General features: G+C 44.7%; 2 non-coding genes across 2 annotated transcripts; both read right to left on the bottom strand.

Annotated features, from left to right (window-relative positions):
• Window positions 1-3368: 3368 nt before the first annotated feature.
• On the bottom strand, window positions 3369-3442 carry trnan-guu (transfer RNA asparagine (anticodon GUU)). The gene has a single exon. It is a non-coding gene; the product is annotated as a tRNA-Asn (tRNA).
• A 9053-nt stretch (window positions 3443-12495) lies between these two features.
• trnav-uac (transfer RNA valine (anticodon UAC)) lies at window positions 12496-12568 on the bottom strand. Its single transcript has one exon. It is a non-coding gene; the product is annotated as a tRNA-Val (tRNA).
• Between the last annotated feature and the right edge of the window lie 2316 nt (window positions 12569-14884).

Raw genomic sequence — 14884 nt, 5'->3', positions numbered from 1 at the left:
CTCGCCAATTTTGTTTAATTTGTTTCTCCTTCACCATAAGGGGAGAGGATCAGGAGAGATTTTCCGATCTTGAACTCGCGCCTCCCAGATCAATAGGATGAGGGGACCAAATGTTGTATACAAAGCTGGATGGGAATATTAAGTTGTATGTAAGCTGATGATACAAAGTTGTTAGGAGGATGCAAGTAGGCTTCAGGGGGATATAAACAGGCTACGTGAGTGGGCAAGAACATGGCAAATGAATATAATCTAGAGAAATGTGAAGTTATCCACTTTGGTAGGAAAAACAGAAAAGCAGATTATTTTTGAAATGGTGAGAGATTGGGAAATGTTGTTGTTCAGAGGGACCTGGGTGTCCTTGTAAACGAATCATGGAAAGTTAAGCAAGCAATTAGGAAAGCAAATGGTATGTTGGCCTTTATTACAAGAGGATTTGAGTATAACAGTAAAGACTTCTTACTGCAATTATATAGGACCCTGGTGAGACCATTCCTGAAGTATTGTGTACAGTTTTGATCTCCTTACCTCAAGAAGGATATACTTACCATAGAGGGAGTGCAACGAAGGTTCACCACACTGGTTCCTGGGCTGGGTTGATTGGCCTATGAGGAGAGATTGAGTAGACTAGGCCTATATGCTCTAGAATTTATAAGAATGAGAGGTGACCTCATTGAAATATACACAATTCTTACAGGGCTTGACTGGTTGGATGCAGGGAGGATGTTTCCCCTGGCTGGGGGAGTCTAGATCCAGGGGTAACAGTCTCAGAGTAAGGTGTTGGCCATTTAGGGCTGAGATGAGGAGACATTTCTTCACTCAGAGGGTGGTGCATCTTTGGAATTCTCTACCCCAGGGGGCTATGGAAGCTCAGTCATTGACTATATTCAAGACAGAGATCGATAGATTTTTGAATATTAAAGGAATCAATTATGTTCTTATGATATGGGGATAGTGCAGGAAAGTGGAGATGAGATAGACGATCAGCCATGATCTTATTGAATGGTGGAACAGGTTTGAAGGGCCAAATGGACTACTCCTGCTCCTATTTCTTATGTTCTTATATGTAAACCACATCTGACCCTCTGGATCCGGCTCCAGACGCCCGCTGCGTGTTCGAGTCCAGTTGTGGTGACAGCGGCTCAGGGTTGCGCCGGCTGGTTTTATATCAGGGCAGTGTTTGAGGGAGGGGCTGTTCAGCGGTGGTGTGATAATAACTTTCAGAATTAAGTTTAATAGATTAAAGAGCTCTTTTTCTGTTACTTTCGATTTACACTCTGCCCAGTTTTATATACGAACAGTTAACAATGTTTAAGCGATGTGGTGTGTTGATTGTTTGTGCAGTAACTCTGTCACCGAGTGTGAGCCTGAAATACAACCACCCAGCCTGGGCTCGAACCTTTCCAAGGGGTACTTTGTTGCCGGTTACCTCAATTGCTGAGAGTGTGATGCTAATAACGCCAAGGTCGCGGGTTCAATCCCCGTTCGGGTCATCAGAATATTTTCAGCAATTTACGGTTTTTCATGAAATTTATAATACAAACTTTATAAGGAAACAAATCCACACCGAATCTCAATGGGGAATTATTTGGATGAACATCCATTGCACCTTCGACCCCAGGGCGGAGAGACTCATAGACCATGGAATTATAGATTGATATGACACAGAAGGAGGTCATTCGGCCAATCAAGTCAGCGCTGGCACATTGAAAGAGCTCTCCAATCAGTCCCGCTCCCCTGCTCTTTCCCCACAGCGCTGGAAATTTCTCCTTTTCAATAGTAAACCAATTCTCTTTTGAAAGTTACTATTGAATCTGCTTCCACTGACCTTTCAGGCAGCACATTCCCAATCACAATAACTCGCAGCGTAAAAAAATTCTCCACATCTCCCCTCTGGTTCTTTTGCCGGTTATCTTCAATTAGTTTCCTCTGGTTACCGACCCTCCTGCCACTGGATTCTCCTTATTTTGAAAACCTCCATTAAATTTCCTCTTAACCTTCTGAGGAAAAGAATCCCAGCTTCTCCAGTCTCTGCATATACCTGAAGTCCCTCATCCCTGGGCCCACACTGTGAGACGTCAAACTGAGGATCTCGCTCTGCGTGTCCGTCTCTCTCTCTCTTTGTCTCTGTCTCTCTCTTTGCCTCTTTCTCTCTCTATGTCCGTCTCTTCTGTGTCCTTCTCACTCTGTTCACAGCTCGACTGTTGCTCTGACAGATTTTGTATTTGTTAGTTCTCCTTAGTAGAGTTGTGAGTATCTTTGCCTGTCACGAGAGAGACCGGGCTTCATATTCCCCGATGGAAAGGATGCATTTTAACATCCACAATTTTAAACCTTTGGGATGTTCCTTAGAATAGTTAACAGAGAAAATGAATAGGGGACACAGATTTAAGATTTTTGGCAAGAGATATAGGGGGGATGTGAGGGAAAACTTTTTTACGCAGCGAGTGGTGAGGACCTGGAATTCACTGCCGACGGAAGTAGTGGAAGCGGAGACACTCAGTTTTCAAGGGAAGGCTGGATAGGCACTTGAGGGAAATAAACTTGCAGGGATACTGGGATAGAGCGGGGGAATGGGGCTGATTGGATTGCTCTACAGAGAGCCAGCACAGACTCGATGGGCCGAATGCCCTCCTTCTGTGCCGTGTGACTCTGTGACTCTATGATTCTATTACCTGCATTTGTAGACTGCGGTTCTCTTCTGTGATGTTCTAACGACAACTCACGGAGCAGACTTTCCGCAGTGTAGTGGTTATCACATTCACCTAACACACGAAAGGTCCCATTAGAAACCGGGCGGAAACATTTTGTAAAATATTCCCCATTAAAATTGAATCAATATGAAAAAGTTGAAATAATTTTGTGATTAAATATTAATAAAATAAAATATCTCATAAAACACGTGTATTTTCTCTGTACAATTCTGGGCCATCAGCAGCAGTAGAATTGTATTCAACCACAATCTGTAGCCTCCTGGCCCGGCAGATCCCTCACTCTACCATTACCGTCAAACCAGGGGACCAAACCTGGTTCAGTGAGATGTGTAGAAGAGCAGGCCAGGAGCGGCACCAGGCGCACCTAAAAATGAGACCATTCCAAACTAGTGAAGCTGGATATGGAACCAAGGCGGGCCAATGCAGCTGAGATACAGATTATCCAGGATCTAATTGAATGAAGGAACAGGGCTGAGGTGCTGAAGGGCCTCCTCATGTTGCTATTAGTCTGTCACCATTAAGAAAAAGTTACGAAACGGTTTTTTCGGATCCCAGTAGATGATCTCATACTCACCGACATTGTAGCCAGTGCTACAGTTTATCCCATGATCTTGCAGCCAAAATGCACATTTTGAAAACCTGGAAAAGTTAAAACACCGTCCCTGGGTGGGCTCGAACCACCAACCTTTCGGTTAACAGCCGAACGCGCTAACCGATTGCGCCACAGAGACCTGTTCCAAAATTATTTACAACATATACTAAAGCCGGAGATTACCGAGATAAAACCTCAGGTCACGGAGAGCAAGATAGTAACTGTCCAAACTCTGTTTACTTGTGCAAATTAAAGAAATGTAACATTTATTGTCGGAACAGGGAAATAGTCGCTGAAAGAAAATCCGTTAAACAAACTGATGTGAAAACCCGCTTTGAGCCATTAGATCGGTTCATCGACCAATGGTGACGGTGAGATATTAACATGGTGTCTGGGTTTCTCACAACTGTTGGAATCTTCCCACGAGTTCTTTTGCTGTTGTATTTGTTCATCAATGTGGAGATCAGATATACACGTGGTCGCTTCACTGTGAGCCCTGGGAACCAGATACACCAGAGCACAGGCCAATGATGGGACTCTGCCCTGTCTGCTCTATATGGGGGTCAGTAGAAACTGAATGAGAACAACGAACCTACCACAGCCCGTAAAGCCGAAACAGCTTAGTTGGGCAAGCGTTAGATTGACCATTCCAGGTTTCGGCAGGTTTTAGTTACTTTTTGTCTCCTTCACTATAAGGGGAGCGAATCAGGAGAGATTTTTCGTACCCGAACCCGCGTTTCCTAAAGGAATGAGCGTGAAACCACATCTGAGCCGGGGATTCGGCTCCAGCCGCCGGCTGGGGGTTGGAATCCAGTCGGGGTCCCACCGGCTGTTTTTATACCGGGACTGAGGGAGGGGCTGTTCAGCGGTGGTGCAATAATAATTTTTAGAATGAGGTTTGTTAAACTAAAGAGCTCTTTCTCTGTTACTTTTGATTTACACTCTGCCCAGTTGTATATACGAACAGTTAACAATGTTTAAGCGATGTGGTCTGTTCAATGTTTGTGCAGTAACTCGGTCACCCAGTGTGAGCCTGAACGATAATTCCCCAGCCTGGGTTCAAGACTGGCCAATGGGAGCTTTGTGGCCGGTTAGCTCAGTTGGTGAGAGCGTGGTGCTAATAACGCCAAACTCGCGGGTTCGATCCCCGTATAAACCATCAGGATGTTTTCATTATTTTACGCAATTTCTAAATATTTAAAATACAAACTTTATAAGTAAACCAATCCACACAGAATCTCACGGGGGCTTTATTTGGATTAACATCCATTGCACCTTTACCACCGGAGCTGAGAGACACATCTTTCTGTTTATTTGTGTTTCTGGGTTTGCTGATGAACGTTGAACAGGCGGCCTGTTCCCGATAATGATCACAAGCAGGTGAGAGACAGACAGAGCGGCTCTGACCCCGCGAGATGGGCAAAAGGCTTCAGTTCAGGACAAATGCATCAATGAAATGTTCGCCCAGCACTGAGAGAGACAACATCCAGAGAAAAGCACAGAAGGAAATCGATCAATCTAAAACGTTATAAATATTTCCCGTGCTTGATGTCTGTCTATTCAATCGCCAAACTTTCAGTGCCGGAGAAATAATTCCAGTCTAAATCGTTCAGTTCGAGAATGGCAGCGGAAAGAAACTCAAATGAACTGAAAACTGCCGAATCCCGGGATTGAATCCGGGACCATTATTAAATCTGTGGAGAGAAAAACAGAGTTAACGTTTCAGGTCGATGACCGTTCGTCTGACGTTAACTCTGTTTCTCTCTCTACAGATGCTGCCTGACCTGCTGAGTATTTCCAGCAGTTTCTGTTTTTATTTCCAATTTCCAGCATCCGCAGTATTTTGCTTTTGTACTTTTATAAATCTTCAAGTCGCTCCTCTCCACTGAGCTATTGCGGTTACGGAGCAACCTACAGTGCGTCATCCTCTCGGAGGGAAAGGGAAGGGTTTGTGTCATGAACCCGCTGCGTTTACATCAAGCATCTAATTCACCTGCAGGCTGGAGGAGCAGAGGAAGCTGGAGGAAAAGAAGTGACAGGAGCAGAAGGAGAAGACATTGGAAAGAAGTGACAGGAGCAGAAGGAGAAGACATTGGAAACTGGCAGAATCTTGTGTCTGTCTGTTGTTTCAAATGATGCAGGACAGCCCTGCGTGGATTTGCAGTTTTCCCAGGAGCTGCATTGTTCGGTACGTGCATTTTAGACATGGAAACATGCCCATCAGGAGCTTGTGGTAATATTTCACCTCACTGTACATTTCAAGTGGATGCCTACCCGCACTTGGTGCTGTGGTTGCGCGAACATGTCTTTTGTTATTGTTAGTGCACAAGTGCAGTACAACGAAATGTAGGCTTGCGGCTCGAGCGTGTATGTCTTAATCTAAATGTACACTCTCGGGAGCCGCAAGCCTACATTTCGTTGTACTGCACTTGTGCACTTACAATGACAATAAAAGGTGATTTGATTTGATTTTTGATTTTGATTTGTGTTTTCACCTAAAATGTAATTTTGTACAAACAGTTTGCCTGGCGCGAAAGAGTTAAAAAGGGGACTTAGACTGAAATGGACGGGGTTGATGCGGTGTGTGAAATATGGTGACGATCTATGGTTATTATCCGAGGCGACGCTGCAGGATCCTTTAAAGATCACCCGCGGATCCACTGAAACTAGCCGAATGTGCAGCTTTGAGAGGGGCTTTCGGCACAGTCAGGGCAGGAAGCGGGAGTGAGGGAGGGACACTGTCATCTGTGCTGTGTTTGAGTCTGTGCAGAAATATACAGAGAAAATATACGGGTTCGTTGAGATTTTTACTTGTATTGATAATTAACCACAAAATCAGTTCTTCCACATTTTTATATTAATTCAATTTTAATGGGGAAGGTTTTCATAATGTTTCCGCCCGGTATCGAACCGGGGACTATTTCGTGCGCGAGGGGGATATGACAGCCACTACACTGCAGAAACTCTACCGCCGTTGATTTTTGCAAGAGCATCACAGAAGAGAAATGTGGTTTACAAATGCAGGTCCGGGATTAACTTTTGTTTTCATACACTTTATTATCTGAATTTCGTTAAACTCTGTAAAAAGATGAACAATTGTTCTAATTGATGAATCGACTTTCTGTTTCAAACTGAAGGAAATCCTAACATGGTCACCGAGTGACAGACAAAACTTTTTTAAGTGTTTTGTCTTTTGCTTGTGATGAATTGTCATCAGTTCTCATTTTACAGACGATATTTGAGGAGTTGGTTAAAAATGTTCAGTGTTTGTCACACCGGGAATCTGCTGCAGCCGTTGTTCAGTTAAACAGGGACCGACAATTGTCGCCGCTTTTACACAGGGGAAGAAACTCGCCCCTGGAGGTTCACCTGGAGCAAGTTCCAAAATCATTCATCCCGCCCTGGAGCACAACCGGGGGCATTTCGCGTGTAAGGCGAGCGTGATAATTGCTGCAGCCCCGAAACCTCTGCTCAGTTTGTCAGCCGCGAGTCAGAAGGATGTGTTAAGGGAGAAGGTGACCCGCTGACTCACCTCTCTCTGCACTGATTGAGATTGTGTCGCTTCTCCGTCAAACAACATCACTTCTGTCCCACACTAAAAGCTCTCAATCCTTCTCCTCCGCTCGCTTTCTATTCAAGTAATTGGACAATGAATCAGTAATAAGTTTCCCTCGGGATTTTGCTGGTGGATTTACTGATAAACCGGGGAATTGAGAGGAAACTGGAGCACAGGCAGGGTCCTTGCGACAGACCAGTCCGGCTAGCCCAGTCGGTGGAGTGTCGGATACTTCATCCCCACGGTGGGGAGTTTGCGTTTTAAATTTTGGGCTGATTTTAAAGCCGATTCCCAGCTCGGTCAATGAGTGTTTCATATAAATGTTGTTCAACAAATTAAGAAAATCTCTCCTTGATTCCGGAATCTTGTCTCTCTCCAGCCGCTCGCTGCTAAAGATTGAACAGACTTTAATTTCACCTTGGCTCGGGGTCAGTGCGGCTCAGTGGGACTTCGGCCCGTCTCTCCCTTCACAACCCATCAGGGCCGAGAAAACAACGGGGAATTTTACACACGTGTTGTGTTCTGTAACTTTTTATAAACACTTCAGTGTATTTCACTCTGTGTCCAAGACTGTGAGGTCTTCCCTGGTGTGTCAGCTTCCGGTGTTTATAAACACTTCAGATTTCCTGATAATGTTGTTGAATCGCATTTTTTGAAAGAGTCATTGACCGAGAGGTGCCGGGGGATTTAGAGCTGGGGATCGGCTGTGAAACCAGCCCAATAATTTGAAACACAAACCGCCCCTGAGATTAAGAGTCTCAGGCTCTACCGACTGAGCTAGCCGGGCCGGTCTGACCCCGCGCACTGCTTGTGTTACAAACCATGAACCAGTTTCCCCTCAATTCCCAGCTTTACCAGTAAATCGGCCAACAAAAGCCCGAGAGAACCTTATTACTGATACTTTATCCAATCACTTTAATATGTGTTTTCTGGTTAGCAACACTTCTGCCGCTGGAAAATGTTCTCCTTATTTACTTTATTAAAACTCTTCATGATATTGAACACGTTTACAAAATCTGCCCTTATCTTCTCTGCTCTGAGGAGAACAGCCTCTTCTTCTCCACTACTCCACGGAACTGAAGTCCCGCATCCGTCCTAAAGCGCAGTGCCCGAATTACACACAATACTCCAAAGGGTTGGTATAACTTCCTTCCTTTTGCCCTCTATGCCTCTGTCTGTAAAGCCCAGGATCCCGTTTGCTTTTCTAACACAAGACAAAATGCTGCGGATGCTGGAAGTTTGAAATAAAAACAGAAATTGATGGAAATGCTCAGCAGCTGTGAATGGCAGGTGAGTTGGAGAAAAGAGAATTAATTTGTTAAAAAGCAAATTGGCTTCAGAACTCTGCGTGAGGCTCCTGTGGGGTAATGGTGCGCACTCTGGACTTTGAATGCAGTGATCCGAGTTTAAATCTCGGTTGTAAAATTTGGACAAATTAAAGTAATTTTGATGGCAGCTGTGTGATTGGCTGCTCAGCAGCGGGAAGTGTCGAAGCTGAAGGTATGGATGAGAAAAGGCCGGGCCAAAATGGAATGGTGGAGATAAAATTGTCCAGTTTTTCCAATATTGCTGCTGGGCGAGGTTTACAAGTAGCCTTGAGGGGGCAGCGATATATCGCCATTGCGGTGCTGGTCCCCGACACAAACTCCGTTCCCCAGCCACCGACTTCATCCCAATCCCTAGCCAGTGAGGCTGAACCAGGCAGCTTGCAACCTTGATGCTGTATTAGAACTCAGGTCTCCAGATCATCATGAAGTCGGTGGTTGAGGAACAGAGTTTGTGGCGGGACCAGCACTGCAATGGCGATACATCGCTGCCCCCTCAAGGCAAACCTCTCCCACCAGCAAGCACTGGACAATTTTCTCCCCACCATTCCACCTTTCCTCTGGATTACAAGTCGAGTAACATAATCACTGTGCCGCCAAACCCTGTAATTCACTGATTGAAGAATCGTTAATGAGCAGCGCATTGTGAACCAGGTAGAGTCAGTTAGAACAGGGAATCCGGAGTGAGACTGTCGGTATCTGTTGAGTTTGAGTGTGTGAAGAATGGTCCGGGCCCAAGTAATATACGAGCTCTATGCGATATTTTATTTATATTTAATTACAAGATGAATTTTTCCATTTTCATATTTGTTCTATTTTAATGATGACGATTCCTATCCAGTTTCGAACCAGGAACCATTTTCGAACATAATCTTTCCCGCCCGGGATTGAATCAGGGACTTTTCGCGTGTGAGGCCAACGTGATAACCACTACACTATCGAAACCTCTGTTCAGAACTGTTTAGCGAGAAGGTGAAATGCTGAATCCCAGATTCTGGATTAATTTCCTTTCACTAACATTTCTCTGACTGAAACTGCACAAGTCAAAAATGTTCCTTTGACAGTCATTAAACTTTCGAATTTCCGCGTCGCCCCTGAATCTTCTGAATCATAACCTCCAGTTTGCCACTCAATCAATGTCCCTTTGCATTTCCCTGCTCCCATCCACACTAATTACTGTACCAGCGTTGATCAGTGACAATAGATACTCAAAGTGATCAGGCTATGCGAGCTCAGTTGGTAGCACGATCGTGGGACCGGGGCCCACGTTGGCCGAAGGTTTTTGTTAAACTCTTTGTTTGTTGCTTTCACGGTAAAGCATCATGAATTAACCGATAGTTTTCTTTGGCTCAATGAAAGAAATGCTAACTGAGGGAGAGTCGACAGTTCAATAACTTATACTGTTGCCCATATCTCATTTTACACACTGTGCTTTAGGAGTCTGTTTTAAATTGTTCATTGCTGATGACACCAGGAATCTGGGGCAATATTTGTCAAATTGAACAGGACCGGTTATTTCCACCGTGATCAGAAAATAGAAACAGTTGCGAACTAAAATCCCATGGTGCTGACATTCAGATTAAATGCAGTCAGCTTTGAAATAAAGTGAAAACATTTTACAGTGAAAAGATTTGTAAGTATTTGTGCCTTTAATTAAAGTTTGTGGCGTCTGATTCACACTCATGTCTCTTCTTCCTCTGTTGAATAAGAAAGGAGGGGCTTGACGTTGACCAGACTGCACTGTGCCTGATATTTGTGAGCTCATCCTTTATACTGAGCGGTTTCTCGCTCGTTGCTCGATGTCAGCTTTAGCTCAGCGGTTACTTCGCAATAGACGCTTTCCTGTCACCGCGGGTGCTATCTGGCGTTTTTTTATTGTCATGTTCAATCCCCTTCTTCAACACCGAAGCACATGGTAGCCGTGATTTTAATTTAGCAGAGTGATATTTTTCGAGGACACCCTTAAATGATTCAATAACCTGGTCTTATCAGTGAGTGTGACCCGGGTTCGATTCCCGGTTAGGGAAATAACTTTGACATCACCGTTTTTAATTAATTAAAGTGAAGATATTTAAGTAAATAATTAACATGCAACTAATGTGAAAAAATAAGAAATGTTTTAATCACCATTAATTAACTTTTTTGCAGAATGAAAACTATTCTAATATGGTGACTGAGGGACAGTCGAAAGTTCAGTCATTTATTTTGCTCTTTTCATGTGCTGAACTTTTAACTCATCTCATTTTATACATTGGAATTTACGAGAGTGGTTTAAAATGTTCATTGCTTGTAAGAGCAGGGATCTGAGACAAATTTGTTAAATTTAACAGGACCGGTTTTTTCACAGAAAAAAATATTCCCTGACACAATGTTTTCAGACCGAACACTGACCGATCGTTCTTAGACCCAAAGTGGATGATCTGACACTTGCCCACATTGAACTCCATTAATCGCAGTTCAGGGGAGAATTAATAGAGGTGATCGAAATTATGGGGAAACAGTTTCCACTGGCAGGAGGGTCAGCGAGGCTATGGGGTAAGAGCAGTGGAGTGGGACTAATTGGATAGCTCTTTCAAAGACTCTACATCAATTGCTCATTTTAATCTGCGAATGATAGATTTTTGTTAACCAAAGGTAATAAGGGTTGATTCAAGTCAGTGAGACTCTTTATAATTGTTTAAATCATCATTAATCAACCCATAACATTGTGTTGCTCACTGCAGGAATTGCTAACCAGTTTACTGGGCGACAGACAAACTGTAATAACTTATTATAGAACCATAGAATCAGCCAGCACAGAAGGAGGCCATTCGGCCCATAGTGCCTGTGCTGGCTCTTTGAAAGAGCGATCCAATTATTCCCACTCCCCTGCTCTTTTCCCAAAGCCCTGCAAGTGTTTCTTTTTCAATTTATTTCCCTTTTGAAAGTTAATATTGAATCTGCTTCCACCACCCTGTCTGGCAGAAAAATATTGATATTAATGTTATCCACGTCCCATTTCACATAGTAATTTCCCTGCTTTGCTTGTCATGAAATTTTATCCCTTCTGATTTTACACACTCTAATTTAGGAGTTTGCTTAAAAATGTTCGGTGCTTGTGACATCAGCCATTGTTAGATTTAAAAGGATTGCAGCCACTTTCCTTGGAAATCTCTGCCCCAAAGTGCTGTTGATGCTCAATAGTTGAGTATATTCAGGGCAGAGATCGATAGATTCTGGGACTGTAGTGGAATCAAGGGACATGTGGATAGGCAGGAAAGTGGAGTTAAGGTCGATGATCAGCCATTATCTGATTGAATGGCGGAGCAGGCTCGGGGCCATATGGCCTACTCCTGCTCCTAATTATTTCATTTTTATGTCCTTTCACAGGAGAGCAAACCCGCCCCTGGACCTGCAAGAGGAGCAAGATCCAACAAAATGATTCCGCGTTCCTGATAGCTCCTACACTGCGGAAACGTCTCCACTTTCAGTACCAGGTCAGATGGAAATGTTAAGCGAGCAGGTGAACCACTGAATCCCACTTTTGAGGGATGCCCCAAAACGTTTCACAGTGGCGTCAAAAGAAATGAGTTGCACTTAGTAATTAAAGATAAGCAAAGTGAGAAGTGGGATTTGAACGCACGCTTTCAGAAGAGTCTGCGATTTGAACGCAGCGCCATAGATCTCCCGACCAGCCTGACTGTTGGAAAGCTCACTTGCAAGTTCTCACTTCCGGATTTAGAAAGTTTCAGTCCGGGTGCTTGTTCAATGTTGCTCGGAGGCTCAGTGACTGGGATATAATCTCCCCCGGGTTTTCCTGAGCCTGTGCTCGGTGTATGGGGAGGTTTGGCCCGGGTCCCTGGGATGGACAATAACAACCTGAGCACTGGAGCTGGGGAAGAGCGAGTAATTAATGGGTTTGTCTCCGTGCCTGAAATGCGATTTAGATCTGTTGGTGTTAACCAAGGCCGGGGCTCCGAGATATTGCATTTTGTTCAAGTTTAATCAGAGGAATATCCGCAGTCAGGAGCTGAAAAGGACCAAGAGCTGAAAAAACAAAAGAAAAAAGATAAGAAATATTAGCAATTGTGATAAACTCTTTAAAGTGTTTTCTGGTAGTTTAGTGGTTTAATTGTTTTACTCACCATTCATTAACCGACAGCGTTGATTTTGCAGGATGAAAGAAATGCTCACACTGAGGGACAGTCAAAACTTCAATAACTTAACTTTAATAATTTGCGAAACTTTATTCATTGATGAAATTTTATCACCTATCTGATTTTACACACTGTATATTAATTTACTGTACGTAAATAATATTCTTGACCATAATGTTTCCGCCCGGGATCGAACCGGTGATCTTTCGCGTGTAAAGCGAACGTGATAACCGCTACACTACGGAAACCATTGATGCACACCGCCTCCAGAAAAATCTGTTCAGGGAGAAGGTGAAATGCTGACGCCCAGATTCTGACTTAATTTCCCATCACTAACATTCTCTGAACAAAACTGTACACTTGAACAATGTTCCTTTCTGTAGTGTATGTGCCTTTACGTCAGAACTACTTTTTACAGCTCCTGTATACTGTAGTACCGGCAGTGACCACACCGGTATATAAGCTTTGCGCATGCCTCTATACCCCAGTCTAGAGTTTACCCTCCTCCAGTAAAGACCTGTTATTTGTTAATGTACAGCATCCATGTGATTATGTATCCACTGAACCACGGATCTAACAGCGGCGATGAGTGTCGATTCGAATCTACCTGCAACATAAAAGGAAAAAAAAAGTAGTCGAGGTCAGGAACACGGGCGTCGACCACGAGCAACCGCCCAGCAGTCAGGCAGAGATCCAACTTCACTGGGGAGGCTGTGGAGAGCCGGGATTGGTTCCCCAGCCACAACGAGCAGTAAGAGACCGGCGACAGGTCCACAGCATCCAGAGCAGACCCTTCCTGAGCAGTGGCAGCTGGAGCCGACCGACGGCAGAGAGCCGAGCAGCGTCGACGGGGTAAGACAGAGGGTGAAGAGCGCAGGGCGCAGCCGCGGGTTGAACACCGAGCGGCGTCGAGGAAAAATACTGCAAACCAGAAAGAGAGAGGGTAAGAAACAGCCGGGTTCTAGACTGAGCGGCGTCGAAAAATATCAAAAGAAGAACACGCAGAGCACAGCCAGGGATCACGGGCTGATCAGGGTCCATGGGGCGAAGCAAGGGGAGATGCCATTGAGCCGCGGAGAAGCACGAAGAGCGCAGGAGACGCCATTCAGCCGCAGAGAAGCAGGGACAGCACAAGGGACGCCATTGAGCCATGGAGAAGAAGGAAGAGTGCGAGAGACGCCATTTTGAGAAGCCGCAGCGGAGAAGAAGGGCGAGCGCGGGAAGGAAGGAAAGCGCGGGAGATGCCGTTTTGTGCCAGCGGAGAAGGAGGGGAAGCACGGGAGGCGCCATTGGTGATAGTTAATGCACAACCAAGGATGCCGAAGAGTGGCAGTATCTCTATGTTCGACAATGAAGTCGAAGATTGGGCGACATATGTGGAACGTATTGAGGTGTACTGCAGGGCGAATGAAGTGCCAGATGCTAATAAAGCGCTGGTTCTGTTAAATTCCATGGGTGCAAAAACTTATGGGTTACTGCGAAATCTAATTACCCCAGACAAGCCGGTAAACAAGAATTTTGAAAGCATAGTAGACATCCTACAGGACCACTTAAACCCCACACCGCTGCTGATAGCAGAACGATTTAAGTTCCATAAAAGGAACCAACACAAAGACGAAAGCAATGCTGAGTACCTAACGGAAGTGCGCAAGCTATCGAAATACTGCCAGTTTGGAGCGGGACTAGCAGACACGTTAAGGGACAAGTTTGTGTGTGGGCTAAAAAGTAACGGGACCCAGAAATGGCTTCTATCAGAAAAGGACCTTACGCTGGACAAAGCTTTCAGTATGGCAGTATCACATGAAGCAGCCACAAGGGGCGCTGCAGAGATACAATGGAGACCGCAAGAATATGGCAACAATGAAATGACCTTTGGAACAGGGAAGTGCTATCGCTGCGGCAGAACAGCACATGACCAGAAAGATTGTTGGTTCAAGGACCAAGTGTGCAGACAGTGTGGGAAAGCAGGACACATAGCAAGAGTCTGCAGGTCTGGGAAGAAAACCAACAGTAAGAAATCTCCACAGGAGAAGTACAAAAAGGTATACCAGGTGATGGACAGTGGTTCAGACGAACAGAAAAGTGACACACACTCCGGAAGCAAGGAGCTGGGTTGTCTGAAACTACATAATGTAACCGAAATGGAGGATCACCAGACTATCTGGGTTACACTCAAGATAGACGGAGTTCAAGTGGAAATGGAATTGGACACAGGGTCAGCTCTAACAGTCATAAATCAAAGAGACTACAAGCGGCTATTTTCACACATACCCTTGAAAGCTACAGAGATTGTCTTGAAGATGTATACGGGGCAAAAAGTCTACCCCAAAGGAAAAATAAGGGTGAAAGTGACATATAAAGGCCAGGAAATACCTAAAATGGATATATATGTATTGCCAAATGGAGGACCACCACTGCTACGACGTGAATGGATCCGGAAGATACAATTAGATTGGCATTCCATACAGGCACTGAAAGTTGAGGCCAAAAAGGATGACGACGTCACACCTGGACGACTGTCAAAAATGCTAACTGACGCAAAAGAAGTGTTCCAGGAGGGACTA

This window comes from Somniosus microcephalus, unplaced genomic scaffold (genome assembly GCF_052327205.1).
Source record: "Somniosus microcephalus isolate GS21.2 unplaced genomic scaffold, FLI_Smic_1.0 scaffold39, whole genome shotgun sequence".
NCBI lineage: Eukaryota > Metazoa > Chordata > Chondrichthyes > Squaliformes > Somniosidae > Somniosus > Somniosus microcephalus.
This window is presented reverse-complemented; position numbering and strand designations above follow the sequence as displayed.